This window comes from Suricata suricatta, chromosome 14, assembly GCF_006229205.1.
Source record: "Suricata suricatta isolate VVHF042 chromosome 14, meerkat_22Aug2017_6uvM2_HiC, whole genome shotgun sequence".
Taxonomy (NCBI): Eukaryota; Metazoa; Chordata; class Mammalia; order Carnivora; family Herpestidae; genus Suricata; species Suricata suricatta.
The window spans coordinates 70,443,558-70,455,880 of NC_043713.1; the positions used below are offsets into that span (position 1 = coordinate 70,443,558).

General features: G+C 44.5%; 1 protein-coding gene, 1 long non-coding RNA gene and 1 gene segment (V, D, J or C); 2 read left to right on the top strand and 1 right to left on the bottom strand.

The window, feature by feature from the left end:
• Positions 1-2,614, bottom strand: part of LOC115277685 — a 20,183-nt gene extending 17,569 nt beyond the window's left edge. For all 3 annotated transcript variants that reach the window (XR_003902474.1, XR_003902475.1, XR_003902476.1), the window contains exon 1: positions 2,470-2,614. This is a non-coding gene — a long non-coding RNA (uncharacterized LOC115277685). The remainder of the gene's footprint in view (positions 1-2,469) is intronic.
• LOC115277666 overlaps positions 1-12,323 on the top strand; it is an 869,742-nt gene that overhangs the window by 707,386 nt on the left and 150,033 nt on the right.
• The window catches only part of LOC115277665 (immunoglobulin lambda-1 light chain-like), a 653,789-nt gene that overhangs the window by 517,585 nt on the left and 123,881 nt on the right, over positions 1-12,323 (top strand). The gene's annotated exons all lie outside the window — the stretch shown is intronic.

The following is a 12,323-nucleotide window of genomic DNA, read 5'->3' on the forward strand; positions in this document are numbered from 1 at the left end:
GCATAAATGAAAGGTTGCACACAAAGAACTCACATCTTTTCAAGCTTCAATAGTAAATATTCTGCTACTATGTATTAAATACTGCATGGTTTGCCCAAGCTAATATGAAACCACATCATAAATCAATAAGCATTTTGCATTATCATTATCTACTCAAAGTCATGCCTACTGCACCTCTAAACATTTCATTAAATCCAATTATACAGCAAACACTCCCAAAATAAACTCTCATTTCTTTGTAAAGAGACATATACTTTTAGGCTTTGAATCAACTTGGTTCAGTCAGTGGCTCCAGCCCTCCCCTTGCTTTGCTTTCTAACTTTTTGTCTGGTGTAGGGAGTTAACACAAACCTCTGCCAAAAATTTTGCTTATTAAAGGATAAGTATCTTGCCCATGCATAACTGATGAAGGGCCTTAAGAAATGTAAATCTCCTCATAGAATTCTTCAGACTCATCTTCTGGCTCATCTTCAGCTTGGAGCCAGACTATTATTAAGGAATCCCTCTCTTGTAATGACTTGATTGATCCTTTTATTTACTACTGTGCTGATAAGAATGAACTTTTTCTGAGCATGTCTTTACTTCAGGGATCTTGAACTATGTAATCATTAAAGAAATGATGTAATCACTCATGATATATAAGACCCTGGCTATCTTAATAAAGTGTGGCTTTTCCACCATCCACGTTGTCTGTCTTGTCTGTCTTGTCTGTCTTCTTTCCTAGAGATATTGCGCCGACACCAACCCCCTACTCAGGACCTTTCAACTGGGGTGCATGGGCTGGACCCCCACACAGCACCTCATGCCTCCTTAAAATTCCATGTGTACTTGTCAAGGGAGGAAATTAATTAGGTCCCAGTGTCCCCAATAGAGATGTGGCTTAGCACCTCCAATGACTTAAGCCTCCTATAGTGTCCATAGAGTAAACATGTTATCATGGGTTCAGAAAATGCAGACAAATTCCACCTCTAAGCTCAGATTGGATTTGCCCACCCAGGAGTGAGGTCCAGGTCCAGGGAACAATGGAGTTGTGCACCCCAGACTATGGGACAAGAGGGTGAAGCAGAATCCCTGGGCTGAGGGTAGGTCTATAGGGCCATCCCTCCCCTCTCTGGCCCTTCTCTCAAACCACAGAGCTCCTCAGCACCAGCCCTTGAGCCCTGTTTGATTTGCATGTCCATCATGTATCTCTAGGAAGGGTATAAAAGAAGGCAGGGATGAATCCTGCCAGCCTCGAGACATGAGACTCAGGGAACAGAATCATTTCACCTCCACCATGGCCTTGACCTCTCTTCTCCTTGGCCTCCTGGTTCACTGCACAGGTGCTGTCCACAGGCTCACGTTCACTGCAGTCCCAGGCATCTGGGACAATCCAGGACCTGATTCAGAGCTAAGCAAGGGTCTTCCTATGATGGGAAGAATGTTCATGACCCTGCTGCAGGATGAGGGATTGGAGGGTGACATTCTCTCAAGTGTCCACTGGCTCTGTGTCATCCTAAAGCATTGCACCTGCCTGGAGAATAATGATAATGGTGTCCGTGTTCAAAGGCTCCATCCACCAGGCAGGCCCATGAGCATGAGGGGATGAAAAAATGAGACTTGGGAAATTGGAAACCCAGAGAATGCCTGGAGCTCAGGGTGGGCAGGTGAGGTTCTCCTAAGGATGAAACCTAGTGTTAGGAAACTACCTTTCTTTCCTTTTCTCTGTTTCAGGTTCCATGGCCTCCTATGTGCTGATTCAACCCTCATCAGTGTCTGTGACATTATCACAGACGGCCAGAATCACGTGTGGGGTAAACAATATTGGAAGTAGATGTGCTTACTGGTACCAGCAGAAGCCAGGCCAGGCCCCTATGCTGATTATCTATGGTGATAGCAACCGTCCCTCAGGGATCCCTGACTGATTCTCAGGTACCAACTCAGGGACAATGGCCACCCTGACCATCAGTGGTTCTCAGGCCAACAACGAGGCTGACTAATATTGTCAGGTGTGGGACAGTGGTTATGCTCACAGTGACACAGGCAGGCGGGTAAGTGAGGAATAAACCTTTTCCCCATCACTGTCACACTCTCCTCTAGCCTTAGGAGGCCTGTGCTCAAAGCATTGAGTGGGTCCGAGCCAGGCTCCCAGATCTGAGGTCCCCATAACTCCCACCCCATTCTATCTCCAGACAGCATTGCAAAGGGTCAATCAGCAGAGAATATGCAGACAGTTCTTATAAATATATTCCATTTTTTTTCTGTGTGTATATGCATGACTGAACAAGTTAAAATAACAGAGAAAATTTTACAACCTTTGAAAGTAAGTAGAAAATGTGGAAAGGAAAATGCAAAAAAAAAATGCTTGATAAGGTTAGCAACAGATTAGATTCTGCAAAGTGTGATTGGGGACCTTGATGTCAGGGCAGTAGAAAGTATTCAAAATGGAACACAGAAGGAAAAAGTTACAAAAAGTCACTAAAACCTTACCATGTGTAGGACATCTTCACACAGCCTTCAGTTTGGGTGATTTGAGTATTTGTGGGAGAGAAGTTTCGGAGAAGCTGATACTTTGAAAATTAATCTGAAATCATAGTGAAAACGCTTCAGATTTTGTGAAATCCACAAACCAATACATAGAAGAAGCTCCACAAAGCTCAGGCACAGGGAACATGAGAGACAGCACAGAACACATTGTGATGAAATTGCTGCAAACCAGTGATGCAGACACTCTCACAACCAGAGAGGAGACCTGTTCCCTACAGAGGAGCCAGCTCATTTCTCATTACAGCCAAGTAAGTGAGAAGACAGGAGAGCAATTGCCAGGAGCCAAAGAAAGAATTAAAAGAACTCTGGTAGAATGTTAACCAATTCTGGTGGAATGCTAACCAGCTCTGGTGGAATGTTGCAGCAAGATAAGCAGCAGCTAAGTCATAAATAACTGTTGGGTTAAACAGCAGTCAAGTCATAGATAACTGTTGGCTTCAGGAACTGAGATTACCATCTGTTAATGTTGGGCAGGTCCCCTGTACCTTGTACTTCCCACAGCATTTTTTCCCTTTCTGCATTTTTTCTTCCCCCTGCACATGTATATAATCAGCCGCAATGATTAAACGTTAGAGCTTGATCAGACCTCCTGTCTTGCTCTCGTTCTTTGTGTCTCTTGTCCTATCCATTCGCCCGTTCCCTCCTCTAGGTCCCCATTGAAAGACCCCGTGGGCCGGGGCAAGCAATGTCTTCACAATCCTAAGAAAATATCTGTCAACTTTGGCCATTACCCACTTTGTCATTGAACTTTGTCATTGAAACGGGAAGACAAACTAAACCTTTTTCTGACTACAGATCTCACAGAACTGAACACCTACACACCCTCAGTAAAACAGCAGGAAAGGACACCCCTTGGACAGAAGGAAAGAGTGACAGAGGGAAAGTGATAAAGGATCAGATTTCCTAAGTAGAGGGATAAATATAAAAATATTTTTTGGTACCATCTGTAGAAAATCCTCAAATGTTTAAATAAAAAAATAATATATTGTGATTTATATTATACATAAAAATAAAATATATGACAATGATAGCAAATATAATGGGGGAGATGAAACTGTGTAATGATGTCTTGCATGTGAACGATGTCATGTCCCTGGGAGGTGCTGTGACCACTTTGAGCATGGGTGAGAACTATAAACCCAAAAGTAACCATTAAAATCACACCATTTTAATAACAATGAGTAAGAGTTAATAAGGTACATCACTAAGGACTCTCCAGACAATACACATCCAGTAAGACTCATATCTCATTTATTGATTTGTGTGCATTCTCATGTATACGTGTGTGTGTGTGTGTGTGTGTTAACAGAGGGAGACAGTGCCAGAGAGAGACAGAGAAGGAGAGAGACTCACAATGACAAATGGCTCACATGGTCACAGGGCAGCAGGCCAGAACCTGCAGGACAGGGCAGAAGGCTCGAGATTCCAGTGAGAACCATGTTGCAGACTCTAATCCAAATTCAGCCTGAATGACTGAAAAGCTAAAAGAAGACAGAGAGGAGGATTTAAAAATTCCAATCAAACTGCTAAGATGAAAACTATGATGCATCATATTAAACATACAAGTGTAGGATAGGACTTCACTCATGTGGAATTTAAGAAACAAAAAGAAACAAAAGATAAAAAAGAAACAAACCAAGAAACAGACTCTTAACTGTAGAGAACAACCACATGGTTACCAGAGGGGACCTGGGTCAGGGGATGAGTGTACTGGTGAAGGGGATTAAGAGTACACTTATCATAATGAGCACTGAGTAGTGGGTACAATTGCTGATCACTCTACTGTACATTTAAAACTGATCTAACACTGTATGTTAACTGGAGTTAATCTTTTTGCGTTTATTTATTTTTGAGGGAGATAGAGAAAGTGTGAGCAGGGGAAAGGCAGAGAGAGATGGAGACACAGAATCCAAAGCAGGCTGCAGGCTCTGAGTTGTCAGCACAGAGCCTGATGTGGGGCTCAAACTCACAAACCATGAAATCATGACCTGAGCCAAAGTCGGACACTTAACTGACTGAGCCACCCAAGCACTCCTAAAAAATTTTAAATAATAAAATAAAATAAAAATACAAATGTTGAGATTAACACCAGACACAACAAGACATGGAAGTCTTGAGAGAATCTGAAGATGCAGCATAGACATTGCAAATGAGAGAACAGGAAAAGACTTGCAAGGTGAACAAAAAATCACCAAGCTGTACTACAGTCTTACCGGGATGTAATAGGGTGTGATTGTGTCCTCAAAGGGAAAAAGATGGGGTGCAGAGGGTGGAAATATATGTGATGAAATACTGGCCAAAAATATTTGGAATTTGAATAAAATGAAACCCACAGATCCCAAAAGCACAACAAAATTCAATGAGAAAGAGTAAAATAAATAAAATCAAAATATATAAATTTTAAAAAATCCAAACACCCATCAATATCAAATTGTTTATGGCAGAGAAAACCAGACTGTCCTAAAGAAGCAGGAAGGAGAAGGCATACAGGATTCAGGAAAAGACAGGGAGGGAATATAGCAAATTCTTCAGTAGCAGAAGGGCAAGCAAAAGTCAACACATTAACTTTTTAAAATACTAAAAAAAAAACCTTAATTCTTTATGTTGGGGCCCAGTAGGCCAAAACACCACCCGCATAGAGACCTTTGATGGCAAGGCCTCCAGGGCACAGGAGAATCTATATAAGTGATGGTTGATGGCTCTGCCTCCAGGGCGCAGGTGAACTATTTGGGAAGTTGCGGAACAAGTCAAAAGACTGTGAAACAACATGTGGCCTCTGTTCATCCTGTCTATGATTTTTTCGTTTCCTTGCAAAGAGGCATATACTTTTAGGCTTTGAATCAACTAGGGTCAATCAGTGGCTCCAGCCTTCCCTTACTTTGCTTTCTAGCTCTTTGTCTGCTGTTAGGAGTAAACACAATCCTCTGCCAAAAGATTTGCCTATTAAAGGATAAGCATCTTGCCCATGAATAACTGATGAGGGGCCTTAAAAAATGTAAATCTCCTCAAGTAAGATTCTTTAGGCTCATCTTATGCTTAGAACCAGACTATTATTAGGGAATCCCTCTCTTGCAATGACTTGATTATTCCTGTTATTTACACCTTCCTGTTAAGAATGACCCATTCTGGGAGCATGTCTTTACTTCAAAGACCTTGAACTATGTAACCATTAAAGAAATGATGTAATCACCCATGGTATATAAGACCCTGACTATCTTAGTAAAACGTGGCTTTACCACCATTCACATTGTCTGTCTTCTTTCTTATAGATATTGGGCTGACACCAACCCCCTACTCGGGACCCTTCAACTGGGGTGTGTGGGCTGGTCCCCCGCATTCCGAGTGGTGCCAGAACACGGACCTGAGTTGAAGGCATTTGAAAGGTAAGGTAAGTGAAAAATTCTCTGAAATAGTTCTAAGTGTTTCCGGTTGGTTAGTATCACACCCAGGGTGCTGCAGACCCCTCTATGCATTCGTAGAGAACAAGGAGGGCGAGTAAAGTAAAGAGATTGCCCAAGTTAAGTGCTTTTCTAAATGTCTCGGTCTTGTCTGTAAAACCTCTGTGGGAGGGAATCTAATAGCCTCTGGTGTGTGTGTATGAGTGAATGTGCAGCTCGGTTTGGCTTGCCTGCCGAGTTTGATTTTGTGGCTCCATGGATGGGCACCCTTAAGGTCCCCAAAAAGCCTACGGAGTCCGAGTGGGCCTGGTCTGCGATACTGTGGTGAATAGCATATGGTCTATGACGGCATCGGAATAGTTTCCAATCATAAGTCACAACGCTGAGTCAGCTATGGCTAAGCTTCACCTAAATTCTTTTGGGACACGGTCAGACAAGCATCTGATTGGTCTCCTCATTAGAGGGTGCGCCCTACCCTTTGTCTGTCTTTGCGTCACCGTATCAGAAGAAATAGGGGATGGGCAATACAGCTTCTAAAGAGAAAAAGCTTTTTCAGAAGTACTTTTGCACCTCCTTAATCAGAGAAGGATTAAGGTGACTCATAACCAAATGGCAAGATTTTTACACTTTGTTCAGGAGCAATGTCCTTGGTTCCCAGAAGAGGGCACTGTTGATTTGCAAATTTGGAACAAAGATGGGGAACAGCTACACGTGTATTATACTCTACATGGACCAGAGAATGTCCCTGTAGATGCCTTTTCTCTGTGGAATTTGATTAGAGATGTTTTAGATCCTGACCATAGGGGAGGTAAATTGTCATCTAATGATTTAGCCACAGAGACTACTCCACTTCTCCCTAAAGGTCACACTCCTACTCCCTTGGCAATGGCGGTTCAGGACAATGAAGATTTTGTAGCTAGGCTTATTTCTACTGCTGGGAGTCTTATTACAAATAAAGATATATCTGAAATGAAGGTTAAACAGTTAGCTTTTGAAAATGCAAATTCAATCTGTAAGGTTTTATTAAGACCAATCAGGCGAACAAGGCAATTAAATGATTTCATAAGGCAGTGTGCTGATGTAGGTCCATCTTTTGTACAGGGAGTAGCAGTAGCAACAGCTTTGCAAGGAAAAACATATGCCCAATGTATGCAAACATATGGCAACAAGCCAGAAGGTAAAGATTCAGCCTGTTTTGAATGTGGCCAAATTGGACATTTTAAATCGAACTGCCCAAGAGTTAATAAAGGATCTAGTCCAATTCATAGGCCTATAGAGGGGGCCCTAAGGCTCCATGTCCAGGTTGCCAGAAGGGTCTCCATTGGGCTAAAGATTGCAGATCTAGATATCATAAGGATGGAACACTTCTGACTCCCAATTAGGGAAGCTTCCAGAGGGGGCCTGGCTTTTGGCCCCAAACAACAATAGGAGTGGAATCACTCAACCCATTCTCTGTAATGTCTTCAACCTCCTCCATGCCACCCCAGGGAGTGTAGAACTTGACTTGTGTTCCACGTCCACAACAATATTAACTCCTGACATTATGCCTGTTGCATTACCGACTAGCGTCACAAGCCCACTAACCTGAGGGAGTAGGAGGAATAATTTTAGGAAGAAGTTCCCCTTCCCTGAAAGGGATCCAAGTCATTCCAGGGGTGATTGACTCGGATTATACTGGAGAAATAAAAATTCTGGTCAGTCCTCTGAACCAAACTGTGCAAATTATAAAAGGACAGGACCCCAACTGTGAGGACAGTCTAGGGGATGCTGTGCAGGTGGGATCACTGAGAATGTGGCCCACAATCTTCTGATCCTGCAAGCCCTGTGGTCCATGATACACCTAGGTAGCCCCCCAGAGCAGAGTGGTCTCATGGCCCTGCCACTACCATATGCCCAGGAGAGAGAGGACCCAGCAATAATGAGGAGCAAGCCCAGCAGCATCCAGGCCAGGCCCCTGCACCACCAATCCACTATCCTCACAGATTCTCCAGCTCTGACCTGGGACACAACCACACTGAATCCCACCACAGCAAGGCTGAGGGGCTCCCTTATTGGCTGGGTCAGAATGGGGAGGGCAAGGGGGCCAGGACACAAGCCCTGCTGCCTAGCTTGACCTCACCCTCCCTCCCACCCCCTCTGGGCAAGCTCTGACCCAAAGAGCCAAGGGTCTCAAAACAAGACACCTGGGCTCCCCTCCTGGCCTCACCTCACTTTTATCTGTGGTTCAGGGAACCTAGTCTCTCTGGGCTTCAGCTCTGTGCGCTGTGAGATGAGGATGCTCATACTGATGTTAGAAATGCTTTCTGTTTCAAGTTAAATGATACAAAGCATTTTAACAGACTTATTCATTAAAAGAGACTCTGTGTGATCATCGTGAGTAAGAGCTGGTCTGGGAGTCTCCTGTGATCCTCTGCAGAAATACATGCAAATGACTCAGCAATGTGATCTGTATGTTGTGAAATTGAAGAACCAGGTCTGAATTAGCAGATTCCCAATGTCCTCTCAAACTGCCAACTGGTCTAATGTAGAAATCTACCCACCCTAAAATCCAAGATATGTGGGTTCAGATAAAAATGTCGGTAGAAATAATAATACTACTAAAGATTTAGGTGCACTAAAGGAACTTTACACCAGAAATATCACCTGTTCCTATGGAAATCTGCACTCATTGGGCTGGGGAAGCATCAGTCTTGACACTTAACACAGGAATCTGGTGACTATTGGACATCACACAGGTTTCTCTGGACACTGACCCTTTTCAAATGCACTACACTGTCCCCTGTACTCTACATTTTATAAGAAGACAGTGGACTAGTCCAGGTCAATTCAACCCAGGGACAAGTACAGGAATGGCACCTGTCCTGTCTTCTGCACAGTGTAAATGACCTGACCTGTGTGTTCTGAGCTAGGGGAGCAATGGAGCGGTGGTCTAGGAGAGTCTGGGCTCCCTGGTCCCCACACTTTGTCAGGTGAGGTGCTGTGGGATGGCCTGCAAGAGGGAAGCTCCGGGTCTGAGGCCTCCTCCACCAGCAGAGGGCAGCAGAGCTGCAGCAAGAGCAGCAGAACAGAGGCTGGGGCTGCCCAGGTAAAGCCTCACAATTAGTACAGACCTAGGGGTGTAAAGGTACTCAGGGTTCAGTCCTCACAAGATATCTGGACATCCTGGCCTGTCTTCACTGGATTCAGGGACCATCCTTGTTTTAAGAACCAGACCCACTGACACCCAGGGGACTGACAGAATTGCTGACACAGTGAATTCCTCTCCTGGGAAATGCAGGTCACCTCCCTGCCCACCAGTGTGCCCAGGGAGCTGACTCATCTGTGATAGACACGTCCAGAACACCCTGACCACTCACCCTCTGCCTGTCCTTCCTAAACAGCAAGCACACTCAGACCCAAGGCTCCCGCTTCTGGACTCAGAGGCTCTCAGGGGGCTGGAGGCCAGGCATTTGGAGTCCCTGGGCCCTGGCAGCATCCACAGTGTCTCTGTGAGGCTGTCTCCAGAGTGAGGTGCATTCTCACTACCTGAAAGCTCTGGATCTGGAGCTGTCCTGGATCAGTGGTGCTTCATGGTGATTTTTATGTCAGGGATGGCTTTCCACACAATTGTACTATTTCATCTAACACTGATGAAAAACATAAAAGAAGAGTAGAAAATGGCAATTGCTCCCCTGCTGTAGGAAAGGAGGATGTCAGAGAGATGGAGTTACCACGTGACAATAGACTGGAAGGTGTGATGAATCTCCAACGGCAGGTGCTTGATGAACAAGTGGACTCCTACAGCCAAAATGATGAACCAACATTCTAATTAGAAAGCTCCACATTCTCAAGACATGCCAAGGATGGGATGACAGTGCCTCTCAGGATGCAGTGGGGACAGAAAGCAGTACTAGGAAGGTAATGAGGCCATAGGACCTTCTTGCCCTGAATCAGTTGTTGTCTGTATGTCTCAGAGGGCCCAGCCCAGCCCCACAGTCAGACTCCTGAAAGACCGCTAAGGAAGCCCAGTTCAAGCCCCAAGCAAGATGGTTTCAGACCATTGTCATGGGGTCTGATCACATGAATGTGACTGTGATCCCAGACCCTGAAGGCCAAGGCTGGTGGTCTGACCTGAGAGCTCTTTGGAGGAAATTGGGGGCTCCCCTCTTCCTTTTTAGTCACATGTTCTGACCTCACAAGTGGTTTATCAGTTAGGAGCCCTAGGGGTGGAGGAGATTTGCATAACTACTAACAATTACAGTCCCAGGGACCTGCAAGGGAATAAGAGAGGCTGGGCTGGAGCCCAGCAGTGCTGTGGGTGTTAAGACACAGAGCTCTGGGAGTCTCCACCATGGCCTGGACCCCTCTCCTGCTCCCCCTCCTCACTCTGTGCACAGGTGCTGTGCCCAGACCCTCTGCCCATGCCCAGGGCCCACAGGACCTGAGCTGTACCTGAACCTAACCCTGAGTTCAGACTGGCACAGTCTTGGAATTCAGTCCCTGAAATGAAGCCTTCAACCTGACACCAACCCCTCCTTTTCTGTCGTTTCAGGATCCATGGCCTCCAGTGTGATTACTCAGCCACCCACAGTGTCAGTGGCCCTGGGACAGACAGCTACAATCCTCTGCTCTGGAGATATGATGGAGAAAAAATATACACATTAGTACCAGCAGAAGCCAGGCCAAGCCCCCGTGCGGGTCATTTATAAGGACAGTGAGCGTCCCTCAGGGATCCCTGACCGATTCTCTGGCTCCAGTTCAAGCAAATCAGTCACCCTGACCATCAATGGAGCCCATGCTGAAGACGAGGCTGACTATTACTGTCAGTCCTATGACATCAATAGTAATACTCACAGTGACACAGTCAGATGGGGAAGTGAGACACAAACCTTCCCTATCTGTGTCACACTCTCCTCCAGCCCCAGGATGACTGTGCATACAACTATGGGTTTTTTAACTGATTACAGGATCCCCGATGTGAGGCCTGGAGTCTCCTTCCTCCCCACCCACCAGACAGGCTCTGCACAGTGTGGATGAGCAGGGGACTTGTACACAGGTATTAGAACTAGATTTCCTCTGTTACTGTGGGTGAATGAATGCCTGAGCATTGAGGAGCTGTGATGGAAGACATTTTTCAAAGAAAAAAATCTTTAAAACCTCCATAAATAAGTGTTCTGACATTTGAAAAAACACGGATAGACCGGCAGCAGATATGATGATTCCAAAGAAGAGCATACTGAATTTGATATCATAACAATAGAAACTATTCAAAATGAAACACCTAAAAAAATTAATGAGTTCAGTGTTTGTAGGGCAACTTCATGCCACAAAGAGAATGTGTCTTATTGGAACAGAGGGAGAGCAGGGAAGGAACTGATGGTGAATAATAAAAAATAATATGCAAAATGTTTCAAATTTGGTGAAACACATGAACCATTGTTCCAAGAAGCTCAACAAATCTGTGGCACAGAGAACGTGAAAGACATCCCCACACACATCATAATGAATTTGCTGCAAACGAGCAATGCAGGCACTCACACAGCCAAAGAGAAGACATGTTCCCTACTAGAAACCAGCTTTGTGGTGGGAGCACATTTCTCATTACATCCACAGAAGCAAGGGAACTGGGGAGCAATGTCTTCACAATCCTCATAGAAAATACCTGTCAACTTTGGTTTCTTCCCCAGGAAAAATCTCATTGAAGAGGGAAGACAAACAACCATTCTCAAACTTCAAACCTTACAAAACTGGTCACCCTTACACAAGCAACAGTCAAAGACGCCACTTGGACAGCGGGAAACGGTGACAGAAGGAAATGAGTAGCTACACAAATATTTAAAAAAATCAGAATTTATAACTACATGAAAAATATGCTAATAATATTATCGGTCAATGTCTATAAAAGCCAAATGCTTATAGAAAACAAATAGCAAAATCAATGGCTATACAAATAAAACATATGATAATGAAAGCAAAAATAATTAGGGAAATGAGACCATGTTAGGACTTCCTTATCCTGTATGTGAGTGACATCATGTCACTGCGATATACTTTGATAAGGCAGCAGGTGAGGACTGTCAACCCTAAAGAGACCACTAAGATAAAACCATTTTTTTTAATTTTTATTTATTTTTTATTTTTTTCCATAATATTTTATTGTCAAATTTTTTTCCATACAACACCCAGTGCTCTTCCCCTTAAGTGCCCTCCACCATCACCACCACATCTTTTCCCCCCTCCCCCTTCCCCCTCAACCCTCAGTTCATTTTCAGCATTCAATAGTCTCTCAAGTTTTGCATCCCTCTCTCTCCCCAACTCTCTCTCCCTCCTCCACTCCCCTTGGTTCTCCATTATGTCTCTCCTGTTTTCCTGCTAGACCTGAGTGCAAACATATGGTTTCTGTCCTTCTCTGCCTGGCTT